The sequence below is a fragment of the Maylandia zebra genome, linkage group LG8 (assembly GCF_041146795.1).
Source record: "Maylandia zebra isolate NMK-2024a linkage group LG8, Mzebra_GT3a, whole genome shotgun sequence".
In the NCBI taxonomy this organism is placed as follows: domain Eukaryota; kingdom Metazoa; phylum Chordata; class Actinopteri; order Cichliformes; family Cichlidae; genus Maylandia; species Maylandia zebra.
The window spans coordinates 6,520,826-6,535,955 of NC_135174.1; the positions used below are offsets into that span (position 1 = coordinate 6,520,826).

The 15,130-nt window shown below is 41.4% G+C and overlaps 1 long non-coding RNA gene across 1 annotated transcript; it reads right to left on the minus strand.

Moving 5' to 3' along the window:
• Nucleotides 1-1,005: 1,005 nt before the first annotated feature.
• Nucleotides 1,006-9,367, minus strand: LOC143419781 (uncharacterized). The gene is made up of 4 exons (XR_013099781.1): nucleotides 9,291-9,367; nucleotides 4,632-4,724; nucleotides 4,246-4,545; nucleotides 1,006-4,152 (listed from the first exon to the last, which is right to left on the minus strand). It is a non-coding gene; the product is annotated as an uncharacterized LOC143419781 (long non-coding RNA).
• Nucleotides 9,368-15,130: the final 5,763 nt, after the last annotated feature.

Sequence of the window (15,130 nt, forward strand, 5' to 3'; positions counted from 1 at the left end):
ATCTAGCCTTCGGATTTGCGTCACCGCTGTGTCGGTGGAGTTTAATAAACTCGGCCGTCTGCTCCTTGCTATCTAAAATATAACAGGACACTGCCGTAATTTCTCGACCGTCTCATACTTCTGTTTAATCAGTTTTCTGTTTGACGTTTATTCAGCTGTGTAAAACCCCTGGAGGAACCCACCCAATGGATTAATAACGTTTTATTTAATCTAATCTAATAACTTTGATCTCAGCCAAACCGATTTACTCACAACAAATAAAACACAGAAAAAAGCCAAACAATAACATTTTTAAGTGATCTGAGTGACTTATATATATTGTTTAACCTGAGAAGCGAAAGACGGCCAGGGTCTGAAATTGATGTAGCCAGGAGTCCGCTGTTCTCGCCGGCTCGAGTGACCATTGAACCCCGGCTAGCTATCGAACGGGTGGGTAACAGACGTCTCCAAAAATGTTGGAGCACTTTTGCAAATATGCAATGTCTTGATAAACCAAGCAGATATTTGAAGTTTACACGGCTACTTTCTCGCCTGAAAATATGTTTAAAGTTTATTTTGTGATCCAGAAAGATTAATAAGAGTAATATTAAAACTTAGGCTCTTGGCATTTCCAGCAGGTGTCATTGTCAGCAAGCTTCAACCTGACTAACTTACTGGGAGTCCAGTAATTTCTGTGAAGCAACTTGTATTGGATAAGCTGAGATTGTGCTTCAGGTGAGCAAAAATACCATGATGAAACCAGCTTTTTTTCAAGGTTTTTTTTCCCCTTGCTACCTAGCCTGACCTGTCTCCCCAATGTGATGTTTCTGTATTGTATGTACGGTCGGCAAGGTCTGTCATCTCGGTTGTGGGCAACTGCAACCGACAAATAAAGGCTATCTCATCAAACCACTGTGAACATGACATCTTTCGACAGCTCTTCAACAGCTTCCTGTCACGGCGGGGTTCGCTGGCGTAATTTTGAAGCAGACCCAAAAGCAGGACACAGAGGACGAGAAACTGAGATAAACAAAAGGCCAGCATTTATTATGGCTGAAACAAGGTGGCATGACAAAACAGCAGGGACAGTGACTAACTAAACTAGAAGCTAAACTGGAGAAACTAAGACTCTACTATAAACGACAATGACTGCGACAATTCTGACTGTGACAACGTGGTGGCAGGTAACACAGACGACGTGACAATGAACAAAGGGAGATGGAGAGCTTAAATACACACATGACGTGATCAGGAGAAGTGAAGACACATGAGGACACAGCTGACTCGAATGAAACAATGACAACACAGGGGAGAGTAACACTGGACACACTAACATGAGATACGGACCTTCAAAGGAAAACAGGAAACATGACAGGCACAGACTAGACACTGAACTAGACCTTAGAACAAAACTCTTAACTACAATAACACTCAAACTTAGGATTATAACGTTCAAAACAGGACAACTAAAGACTCTGAAAACAAACCATAATACAGAAAAAAACACAAAAATACAAGAAACTGAAAATGCTAGGTCAAAATGACCCAGAACCATGACACTTCCCTAAATGTCGATACCCTGCAAATAGTTACTGATTTAGCCAAAAGAAGATGGTATCATCAAGCTGTGAAAGGGGGACCAGATTATGGAGTATCTACTCCTTGGTAGATCACGTACATGTATTGTTAAAAAAGACAACAATATTTTTTGGATAAACAGCTCTCCATCACTCTTGTAAAACCAAGCACATGATTCAGTTATCCTCAGAAAAAGAAGCAATTTATAACATCCATTGCAGAAGGACTAACACTCATTTAGCTGAGAACTTAACTCTTTGGAGAGCATCTGAGAATGACTTACAAAAATATATATAAATAAAATGTATCCAGTTGATACAGGACACCTGTCAGAGTTAAAATAACTGATTTGCTGAGATGAAGGGAATGTAAGAGGCACACGTGTTGCTCAACATGAAGTCTAGATGAACTACTTTGAGATTACAACATAAAACATTGATGAAATAAAAAATATTTCAGTTTTCCAAACAAAACTGGCCTCTTGTGTCCATTATGCCCGAGGACAACAGTTGTTTTTGGTACTCTCTGTTTGTAAACATTAACGTTCAAATCGACTCTTGGGACAGTTCATATGAGAATAAACAAAGTAAGATGAATGAAAAGTTGCTACTGATTATTATTTATTTTAAATAAAAAAGCTATAAATGTTGGGATTAATTACTAAAAAATGTTTTAGTTATTTTTGTAGCAGTGGTAGCAGGAGTAGTCTAAAGATGTCCACAGACTTAAAGTCCAACAATAAAAATCTGTATTTCCAAAAGAGGCAGTGGTTATTCATGTAAAGGCATCAAAATAAACAGCATAAAAAGCCAAAATCTAAAAACACTTCAAAAGGTTGCACAGGAGGAAGTCAACATAAGGAGCGACAAGAGAAAGAACTAAAAATCGCCCCCAAAATACTTCACTACAAGAAACACATCTGGCAATGAGCGGTAATTCAAAATGTGTGAAGGATAACAAAGGCGAGAGTATTCAGTGCGGGAAATACGAGCACAAAATAAGGAAAACTAACGAGAGTATAAATAGATATAGAATCACAGCACAAAACAATTCAGTTTAAACTAAAGCTAGCCCCTGGCACACACAAACCTCTGCACCATGGTAAAGCAGAGACTCATGGAGGGGCAAATGTGACCTGATATTTTACATCTTTGTACAGTACTTTCTATATGTTACCAATTTACATCACACTTAAAAGAATGATCGTTTCTAAGTTAAAAATCTTTTTGTAAATTTTCAATCTATAAATCATTAAAGTTTACCTTGAAGATCTTGCTGGATGTAAGCCAAATTCTAAGCCAAATCATTAACATGACCCAGCTCGACACACCTACAAAGTTTTTGTCAGATAAAGAAAGATAACATGCCTACATGCACACAAAAACATAACCTTTCTTTTTGATAGTAAGTGAAACAGTCACGCGCACTTGTCTTTCAGAATATTGCACATTCCCTTTCTGTTGCTTTGCTCAGCATTAACTGACATAATAGCTTCAGGGTGTAACCTGTTCTTTCATAGGCTTGAATCATCTGTCTGAGGACAAGACCGAGTTGTTGTCCTTGCACCACCTGGTCAGCTGCTCCACCTAACACCTATAAGCTGATTTATTCCTGTCAGCAATGACTCCAAACACAATAGTGTCACCTGCAAACTTTGATGTCTGAGACCCTACTCTTCTGGTATGGTCCCGATACTCTCATATTAGACTACTAAGATTCTGAATCATTAAACTCCTCAAATTCCTTCAGTATCCACAGGTTCAGGTCATCAGTTTCAGAGCCACAGGCTGTTCAAATACGGACAGCTTTCCCAAGTGGTTAAAAGTAAGAATGACCTACTAAACTTCACCGTTCCATGGTTCATGCTTCGCTGAGCCAGAATTAAATATGTGAAGGTCCACGCTGAATCAAAATCATATAAGTGAATATTTTAAAACGGTCTAAGTGAAGAATTAATAATGGAAATAAATTTATGTCAACACTGTGCAAAAAGGAAGAACTTAAAAGAAAAAAAAAGTTTCTTGCAAATGCAATTAAACCTAATTTAGAAGCAGAGAAGCAAGAACACCGAGCCAGTGTTTAGACATAAGAGACTAAAGGCAGAAAGTTAAATAAAATCCCAACATAGAGTCTTTACTGCACAGTGCAACATCTACATCAATGCTGGCTCATCATCATTTTCCTCTTTTAACTATATGACAGAGCTCTTTTAATCACATAAAATCCTCATGTGAATGTTGCTCAGTCAGCATAAACACAAGAAAGAATTTTCTGAAAGACTAAAAATGAAACGGATGATAAAAAAAAATGATGACAACAGGACGGGTCAGGAGCAGAGTCATCGATGGTGAGGACTAGCTTTCATAAACAGCTTATACATTCATATCCACCCGTTCACTGATAAAAACAATCTGAATTTGTCAGTCTGTACTCCCTGGTGCAGTCTATGTCACTGTCCTCTCACTCTGCATCTGTATTTTCTATACAGGAAACACAAAATGACCACAACAACAGCAGCAGAGGCAAAAACACAAAGCGCAGTGGTTGCAGCATGTGTTGACTCCTCCTGCAACCGATCTGATACAGCTTGTTCACCTGTAGAATACAGTACAATATAGTTACACGACAGGTACACTGAATACAACGTGTTCTGCATACACGGACTTTAAAATGCTGAAACACACTCACCGCTGATTGGCTGTACTCTGATAGGACGGGATTTCTCCATACCACAGGTTGTCAAGATTTCAACTGTGACAACGTCCTTTTCTATCACATCTAAGATGGTCAGTGACACATAGGTATAATTATTCCATTTACAGCCGTATTTTACGCCATTGTCACAGAGTTTGGTGCCATTTGTGTTACGCCAGACATAACTGTGACCAACACAGTCTTCTCCTTCTAAAATCCAATTTATGAAACAGGTTAGAATCACATTTTCTCCAGCGGTAATGTTGACAGTCTCGTTGCACGTCAGTGACACGCCTGGAAGAGAAAAAAGCAATAAGTGATGTTGTTCCTTGTTTATTTGTCCCAGTGTCTTAATAGTATAGTACAAGGGATAAAAATACCTTGATCTGATGATACAGTGCTTGGTAAAGCACAAAACACACTCAAACATATCCACAGGCAGAACATCCTGGAAGTGCCACAGTCTTTAGAAACTGGAAAAAAGAAGAAAATATCTGAGTACTTTTAAGTAAAAACATTCTCTACAGGAAAAACTCCAATATAAATATTCTTGTTTCCAAAACGCTGTAAAGACTTACATATAGCTGCTAAGGCTAACATGTTATCCAATCATAGCTTACACCTAGTGCACCAGACCTAAATAATGTTTAACACAGGCTTTCTTTGCATTAGATGCCTGGACATCTATAAAGGCTACACAACAGGGGTTACCCACTTTCTCTGTTAATCTGTTAACATGCTATCAGATGTTGATGATGATGATCAGGGCTGGACTGGGACAAAAAAATCAGCCGGGCATTTTGACTAGAGACGGGCCCACCAGGTATTATAGGAAAAACCATAAAGCCTTTGAATGAAAACAAACGTCGTTGTGACAGTGATGTACACTGTCTTGTTGGTATATATGTATCAGTCTAATAACCTTAAACCTACACCATCCTCCCTATTCTGCTATTCTAAACAGTACTTAGCTGAAACCCAAAGACTTGGTTGAGTTAACCTCCTGAACTATCTACAACACATGGTGGAAACCTGAAATGAAGACAGAGAAGACTAGAGGTGAGACATGATCATTATTGAATATTAAAAAATAATAAATGACAGATTTAGTGATATTTTCATAAACCATTCATTTGCCACATCAATAAACAGCATGGCAGGGCAAAATGTTTTTTCTAACATGGCAACCTTTAAAAAGTGAAAGGAGACAGAAAGACAGGTGAGAAAGAATAAAACTTAACCAACTTTTTGATGGCATTTTACACACAGTACTGGTACAGAAAATACTGGCATCATATACAGTACTTACTTCTGAAGAAATTATGTTGGGACCCTCAAAAAATTACTATGTACAATAATGGATTTCTATATATTTGACATCAGATGAAAACTTTGGTTGTAAGATTTGGATAATTATTTGTTAAAAGCTAGAAATTTTAAATGAGAATAAGAAAGAAGAGTATTTCTTTGTGCCCCCCTCTCCCTGTTAATGCCGTACCTGGCCCCCTGGCAACACTTTGCTAGACCCGCCCCTGCACAGTTACCAGCTGTCAGCTACTTAGAAAAGGATCCTGGTGTTATTTGTCTCTCAGAAACAGTTCATAACTTCCCTTCAACTCATTCATGTTAACTAAAAGGTAAACCTGTTTCTCAATCACCTGTTCAGCTCTGATGATTCAGTAAGGACATCTCCTGGTTTCATCTTCATGTTTCCCTCTCATCACATAACCAAACCGACATCATGACCAGCAGCTTTACAGCTGTGGCTCCAGCAAACATCAGCTGATACTAGAAATTAATTTTAAATAAATTCTAACAACAGCTGATCAAGTTTAAAGGTGCTTCTGCTGTTTAACGCGACATCTGCTGGTTTCCTCTTTCTGGCGCAAAGTGGGAGATAAACAAGCAAGAGAGAAAAGCCGATCAGCTGATCATTGATCAGTTTCATGATTGAAGTAGCAACAGGAGAGGCAGGGGAGAGAATGAGAGGAGAAGAGGCAGCTGATAGTGTAAAGACAGAATAAATCCAGCTTTGTGTCTTTCTTTTCCATTCTGAAATCACGTTTATTTTCAGCTCAATACGAAACGAGTAATATTAACTCTGAATACGAGACGATTCAGTTTTTTATGAGACGGTTGCCAACTCTACTAACTAACCTTATGAATAAAATAAAGTTCACTATCAATAACATCACAGCACCCATCCAGCTGTATAGAAACTCTGTCATGCTAGCTAGCACGCAGTACGAGTTATTGTAGCTGACTGTAAAACGTCAGCACAGCGAAAATAAACTAAACTTGGTTTATATCTGACCCAGACAGACTGCAGGTCATAACTTCTTACCTGAAGTTCAGTTCACCTGACAATCGGACCAGCCCCGCTTCGGGTCTCTGCTCCTCCGCCTCCCCTCTCCCTCATCCAACTGCTGCCCTCCACCACTTGCTAATGTTACTGAATCTGTGGAAGCTCCGCCATAGCCACCACCAAACAATTGAGTTATTTTTACACATCTGCCAGCATCTGTCCAATCCACCACCTTTCACTGTTTACACCGTTACGGAAAAAAAGACAACAACAAAAAAACATCGGCCCATAAAAACAAAAATTTGCCTGATGGGCCGATGGTCAGGCCAGCTATGATGATGATAAAATGGCAACAGAAAAAAACAAAAACATAACAATAGAATGCAATAATTTTACAAATAAGACAAGATTTAGACTTTAAAGATGCTGTGAATCAGTGGAAATGTGGGGCTTTCAAACAACCTGCTCTCAACAGTTTCAGTTGTTCTTTCAGCTGGAGACTCTGTGGTGTTTAAGAGTTTGAGAGTTACGATTAGTGAAGATTAAATACAAAAGCAGAATTCAATCCTAAGCTTATTGCACAAATACATTTGATATGCGATCTCCAAGTATGGAGTAAGTGTCCTGTTTTAGGATCATATATTGATTCTTATAGAAAAATAACATTTGTTGTAAAATTGTTTGCTGCCAACAGAAAGAAAGAGGTTTTTAAGAATTTGTATTACTCACTGAAGCTGATCAGGGGAACATGGAGACATTAAACACTGAAAAACTTTGAACCTTCCTACTCTTGCCACAGAGGACAACTCAACTGAAGGGCCAGCTGCATTTCTGAGCTCCTCTGCAGGTCTTGGCTGGACTTTTTCTTATTCTTAAGAACACGACTTTTAGATATTGTTCAGTCTGCTGTAGATAATCTTTGGGCCTGCCATTTCTCAATGACACACTGCACACCATGATTAATCAAGATTAGTTTTGAGCTAGTGGCTCTTTGGGAATCACCCTGTTGGTGCAAAAATACTGTTTTGTGTCTGTCAAACTGTATTGTCTTCACCATTTTTTATTTTTTTGCAACAGGCAGCTAGTAACAAAGTAGCTATACAGAAAATGTATAATGGTTCTTTGTTAATTTTTCTGCATAGACACTGCATTGGTTCTTCCTTGAGTTACGTAGCCTTTTTATCCTTGAATAGGGCGGCGTTTAAGTGGCTTACCAAAAACAAAAATGAATGAAGAAAACAGCCAATCTGAAAAGAAAAATGACAAAAGCTTGGAGAAATTTTGCGCTGTTCAGAAGAAATTATATATATATATATATATATATATATATATATATATATATATATATATATATATATATATATGTATATATTTTTTTTTAAGTCTGGCTCCTTGGAAGCAAAATCTGAAGAAATGAGGGTTGGCTGAATACTATACAGTATATACAGCACTGCCTGACTGAGTTTGCTAATGAACCTCAGAAATAATGTCTCCACCTGACATAATGACATCTGGGTATTTCTTTGCTTTCTATCTTTGCCTTCAGAATCCTCTAAAATGAACCCATATTAAAATGACCCTCTCCTAATTCACTCCTAAAACACGGTGCAATATTAACGTGCCAAAACCCCACACTGTAAATATTTATTGTTTTCTGATTGTATATTTGTACAGCTGATATTGTTTGCAAACTGTTCATATGTACATAGTGCTGCAGAACTGTGCACCTCACCCCCCTTTTCTTTTCCCACATGTCCTCACTGAGTAGGAGCTACTCTGTATCTCACTGACACAATGTGTATAGTGACAATAAAAGGCATTCTACTCTAATTCCAGTGTTTGCCAAACTTCACACTGATGAGCTGTCAGTGAGTCATTAGTGTCATTTGTTAAATCATAGTTTGTTCGTTTGGTTTGGCATTAATACTTCAGTCACATTCCACACTGTACAGTCACTCTAACTGTGACTGTGTTCTGTGGAAATTCAAACAATTGAAGGACTAAGCCAACAGCTCCATTGTAGCTGTCACTATAGTCACTAATACAGTTCAGATTGTAGATGCTGATGAACAACATGGAATAAGTGAACAGAATAATCTCCCCGCTCATTTAGAGTTTTTGTTATGGGATATATTTTTGTACTCTACACCTCCGTATTCCCCTGACAGCTACACCTCTACTGTAAATGAGTACTGGGATTAAGATTTTACAAAACGTCCTACCAAGAATACTTTGGTAGTAGGTATGTGTGCAGTTTATTAGGAATACAGCTTGTCAGAAGATAATTTTGTATTGATCGACTTCTGTGTATTTGCTGTCACAATAAAGAGTTAGCTTACAGCTACAATGGAAAGCCTACAAACTCCAGAGCTCCATCCAAAATAAGTCACTCATGACTTAAAGCTAACATTGATTGTATTAGTTTGGTAGAAAAATCAAAATGACAAAATGTGACAGCATTTAAAGCGTCTTAAACAGTTAGATCAAAGTATTCTTATTCAAATAGTTGAATGAGAATTTCAAATTAAAATTGGAAAAAAACTTTATGTAATGCATACTTTCACTTTTTAGACTTAATATTTTTTCCTATGAACATTCACGTAAAAGTTACTTCTGAAGCTATTAGTTACAGGTTATTTTAGCAGCATCTAAACACATCTACTTACATTAAGCCAATTAACACATGCATGGACATGGATTTAGTTAAAATATATTAAATATATTAAGTGCTTACTTGGCAGAGAGCGTATCTCCTCAGAGAGCATTTGAGAATGAGGCACAAAAAACCAACAAAACAAACGTAACCTATCATGTTATCAGTTATCCAACCGTGAGACCACACCCGGGGAACCTGTGAAACTGCCTTCCAAGGTAAGACACTGACTGACAGGAAAACAAAAGGAAGAAGGAAAGTGAGACAGATATGTTGCTTAAAATGTGTCAAAGGTACAAGTGAGCTTGTTTCTGGTTATGCTAAATTAACATTGTGTAAAATGTTTTCTTTTGGAAATAAATAACACCAGGACAGAGCTGTGTACACTGTGAAAGGCACCTACTGTGTTTTTTTTGCAGGATGACACCTTATTATGTTTTGGTATGTTTGGAGATGTTATGCACTTCTCTGCTGTCTGCTTCAGGCAATACTTAAGGCCCTGGTGGAGTGTTGATCCTCGCTGGATCGTTGTATTTATTCAGGTAGTGTAGCCCTGGTGCTATCCCGGGTATCTTTCCTGTCTTCATACAGACCTTCCTGGACCCCTCCGGCAGAACCAGGCTCAGGGAGGGGCGGGGCCATCTGCTGTGATTGGTTCGGGTGAGAGAAGGAAGACAGGATAACAGACATGCTGTGGAAGACAGACAGAGGTTAATAACAGATATGATTTGATGCAGAGAGGTCTATTAACACATAGTGAGTGAGAAAGGTGACTGGAAAGGAAAAACTCAATGCATCATGGGAATCCCCCGGCAGCCTACGTCTATTGCAGCATAACTAAGGGAGGATTCAGGGTCACCTGATCCAGCCCTAACTATATGCTTTAGCAAAAAGGAAAGTTTGAAGCCTAATCTTAAAAGTAGAGATAGTGTCTGTCTCCAAACTGGAAGCTGGTTCCACAGAAGAGGGGCCTGAAAACTGAAGGCTCTCCCTCCCATTCTACTTTTAAATACTCTAGGAACAATAAGTAGGCCTGCAGAGCGAGAGCGAAGTGCTCTAATAGGGTGATCTGGTACTACAAGGTCATTAAGATAAGATGGGGCCTGATTATTTAAGACCTTGTATGTGAGGAGCAGGATTTTGAATTCAATTCTGGATTTAACAGGAAGCCAATGAAGGGAAGCCAGAACAGGAGAAATCTGCTCTCTCTTTCTAGTTCCTGTCAGGACTCTTGCTGCAGCATTTTGGATTAGCTGAAGGCTTTTCAGTGAGTTTTTTGGACATCCTGATAATAATGAATTACAGTAGTCCAGCCTGGAAGTAATAAATGCATGAACTAGTTTTTCAGCGTCACTCTGAGACAGGATATTTTTAACTTTAGAGATGTTGCGCAAATGGAAGAAAGCAGTCTTACATATTTGTTTAATATGTGCGTTGAAGGACATGTCCTGGTCAAAAATGACTCCAAGGTTCCTCACAGTGTTACTGGAGGCCAAGGTAATGCCATCCAGGGTAAGAATCGGCTTAGATACCATATTTCTAAGATTTTCAGGGCCGAGTACAATAACCTCGGTTTTATCTGAATTAAGAAGCAGAAAGTTAGCGGCCATCCAGGCCTTTATGTCTTTAAGACATTCCTTCAGTTTAACTAATTGGTGTGTGTTATCTGGCTTCATGGACAGATAGAGCTGGGTGTCATCTGCAAGCAGCTCTGACTCCTGCATTTGAGTCCCGCCTTGCAATCCTGACAGGAAAGTTTTAATTTGAATGAAAAGAACACCATTCACTTGACTTTTAAATGGGTTTGTTTGTTTGATTTCTTCATCAGAGAAAGTTCACAAAGACTTTGAACTACTTAAATCAAAGATTTCAGAGAACCCGATTAGGTCTTTCTTTGTTGTGTTGTGATGTTATCAACCAGTACTGGCCCAGTTTGACCGTATTCTTAGTGAATTTAAAGGAAATAAATCTGCTCATATAGGCACCTAAGGCTCACCAATCTGGTTGGTAGGGAGGACTGCATCAGAAGTCGGGCTTTCACAGTAATTGGTGCTGAGACAGTCATTACTAAAAGTTACTATGAATACTAATTTGTACTCAAAACAAAAAATGGCCAAAACATATATGTGCTAAAATACATTTCAAAATATGTTATAAATATATTCTAAAATGTATTTTAGCACATATATTTTTTGGCCATTTTTGGCCATTTATATTGAAATATATTTCAAAATACAAATGAAAGTTATTTAAAATCATTCATATATACCACACACCCAGCACGCCCCTGCAGGTGGTTTATCCTTCAAGCTCGGGTCCTCTACCAGAGGCCTGGGAGCTTGAGGGTCCTCGCAGTATCTTAGCTGTTCCCAGGACTGCGCTCTTCTGGACAGAGATCTCCGATGTTGTTCCCGGGATCTGCTGGAGCCACTCGCCTAGCTTGGGAGTCACCGCACCTAGTGCTCCGATTACCACGGGGACCACTGTTACCTTCACCCTCCACATCCTCTCGAGCTCTTCTCTGAGCCCTTGGTATTTCTCCAGCTTCTCGTGTTCCTTCTTCCTGATATTGCTGTCATTCGGAACCGCTACATCGATCACTACGGCCATCTTCTTCTGTTTGTCTACCACCACTATGTCCGGTTGGTTAGCCACCACCATTTTGTCCATCTGTATCTGGAAGTCCCACAGGATCTTAGCTCGGTCATTCTCCACCACCCTTGGGGGCATCTCCCATTTTGACCTCGGGACTTCCAGGTTATACTCGGCACAGATGTTCCTGTCCACTATGCCGGCAACTTGGTTATGGCGTTCCATGTATGCCTTGCCTGCTAGCATCTTGCACCCTGCTGTTATGTGCTGGATTGTCTCTGGGGCATCTTTACACAGCCTGCACCTGGGGTCTTGCCTGGTGTGATAGACCCCAGCCTCTATGGATCTTGTACTCAGAGCTTGTTCTTGTGCTGCCATGATTAGTGCCTCTGTGCTGTCTTTCAGTCCAGCTTTGTCCAGCCACTGGTAGGATATCTGGATATCAGCCACCTCCTCTATCTGCCAGTGGTACATACCGTGCAGGGGCCTGCCCTTCCATGATGGTTCCTCGTCTCCCTCCTCTTTCTTGGGTTTCTGCTGCCTGAGGTATTCACTGAGCACTCGGTCAGTTGGGGCCATCTTCTCAATGTATTCTTGGATGTTCGTTGTCTCATCCTGGACTGTGGTGCTGACACTCACCAGTCCCCGGCCCCCTTCCTTCCGCTTAGCGTACAGCCTCAGGGTGCTGGACTTGGGGTGAAACCCTCCATGCATGGTAAGGAGCTTTCTTGTCGTTATGTCAGTGGCTTCTATCTCCTCCTTTGGCCAGCCTATTACCCCAGCAGGGTACCTGATCACGGGCAGGGCGTACGTGTTCTTACCATTCAGCTGACTCCTCAGGACTTGCCTGACCCTCTGCAGGTACTTGGTGGTTGCAGCCTTTCTAGCGTCCTCTTAATGGTTCCCATTTGCCTGCAGGATCCCCAGGTACTTGTAACTGTCCTCTATGTCTGCAATGTTGCCTTCTGGTAGTTCAATCCCCTCAGTTCTGACTACCTTCCCTCTCTTTGGCTCCATTCCATAGTTGGTATCCGTAGCCAGTCTTGTTAATGATCTCACTGAGGGGGTTCAGGCCTATGCAGAACAGCAGTGGGGACAGAGCATCTCCTTGGTAGATCCCGCACTTGATGGTGACTTGTGCTATGGGCTTGGAGTTGGCCTCTAGTGTTGTACGCCACATCCCCATTGAGTTCCTGATGAAGGCTCTTAGGGTCCCATTGATCTTGTACAATTCTAAGCATTCCAGTATCCAGCTGTGGGGCATTGAGTCATAGGCCTTCTTGTAATCAATCCAGGCAGTGCACAGGTTGGTCAGTCTGGTCTTGCAGTCTCGGCTGACTGTTCTGTCTACCAGTAGCTGGTGTTTTGCGCCTCTGGTATTCTTGCCAATCCCTTTCTGTGCCCCACTCATGTATTGACCCATGTGCCTGTTCATCTTAGCCGATAGGATGCCTGACAGGAGCTTCCATGTAGTACTGAGGCAGGTTATTGGTCGGTAGTTGGATGGGACCGGTCCCTTCTTGGGGTCCTTGGGGATCAGGACCGTTCGACTTTCGGTTAGCCATTCCGGGTGTCTCTCGTTAACTAGCAGCTGGTTCATTTGTGCTGCCAGACGCTCATGGAGTGCAGTCAGCTTCTTCAGCCAGTAGGCGTGAACCATGTCGGGCCCTGGTGCTGTCCAACTCTTCATACTGGAGACCCTTTCTTGGATATCTGCCACTGTAATGGTTACTGGACCCTGTTCAGGGAGGTCGCTATGGTCTGCCCTCAGATCCACTAGCCACTGAGCATTGCCGTTATGGGTTGCGTCCTTCTCCCATATGCTCTTCCAGTATTGCTCCATCTCCAGCCTTGGTGGTGCTGTTCTCTTATTGTTCCCTTGGCACTGAGAGTACACCTTTGCTGGTTCTGTGGAGAACAGCTGGTTTATTCCCCTGCCTTCTATCTCTCTGGTGTACCTCCTCAAGCGGCTGGCCAAGGCTGTGAGTCTTTGCTTGGCAGTTTCCAAGGCCTCAGGTATGGACAGCTTGCTGTATTTCTTATGCACCTTCTTTGTCGCACCTTTCTGCAACTCCGTTAGTTGGCTAACCTCCCTCCGTGCTACTTTGATCTTGCCCTCTAGCCTCCTTCTCCATGGAGGGTACTGCCCCTTGTGGCTGTTCAACTTGTAGCCAAGCATCTCACTGATCACTGCTGCCGTATTGTAGATCAGCTTGTTAGTGTCGGTAATCGTGGTTGTAGGTATTGTCCAACATATATATATATATATATATATATATATATATATATATATATATATATATATATATATATATATTCAACAAAAATATAAACGCAACACCTTTGTTACTGCTCCCATTCCCCATGGGATGGACGTAGAGACCTAAAATTCATTCCAGATATACAATATAACCATCCCTCCCAAACAGTGGTCACAAATCAGTCCAAATGTGTGGTAGTGGGCACATCTGCTATATTGAGATAATCCATCCCACCTCACAGGTGTGCCACATCAGGATGCTGATCTGACATCATGAGTAGTGCACAGGTGTACCTCAGACTGCCCACAACAAAAGGCCACCCTGGAATGTGCAGTTTTTTGCGCTATTGGGGGTCTGGGGACCCAGAACCGGTCAGTATCTGGTGTGACCACCATTTGCCTCATGCAGTGCAACACATCGTCGCATGGAGTCTATCAGATTGTCAATTGTGGCCTGTGGAATGTTGGTCCACTCCACTTCAATGGCTGTGCGAGGTTGTTGGATATTCGTGGGAACTGGTACACGCTGTCGTATACGCCGGTCAAGCACATCCCGAACATGCTCAATGGGTGACATGTCCGGTGAGTATGCTGGCCATGCAAGAACTGGGACATTCTCAGCTGCCATCTGCCCTGAACAATGTGAACCATGATTCATCCGTGAAGCACACACCTCTCCAACGTGCCAGACGCCATCGAATGTGAGCATTTGCCCACACAAGTCTGTTACGGCGACGAGCTGGAGTCAGGTCAAGACTCCGATGAGGACGACGGGCATGCAGTTGAGCATCCCTGAGACGGTTTCTGACAGTTTGTGCAGAAATTGTTTGGTTGTGCAAACCAATTGTTCCAGCAGCTGTCTGGGTGGCTGGTCTCAGACGATCTTGGAGGTGAACCTGCTGGATGTGGAGGTCCTGGGCTGGTGTGGTTACACGAGGTCTGCGGTTGTGAGGCCGGTTGGATGTGCTGCCATATTCTCTGAAACGCCTGTGGAGACGGCTTATGGTTGAGAAATGAACATTCAATGCACGGGCGACAGATCTGGTTGACATTCCTGCTGTCAGCATGC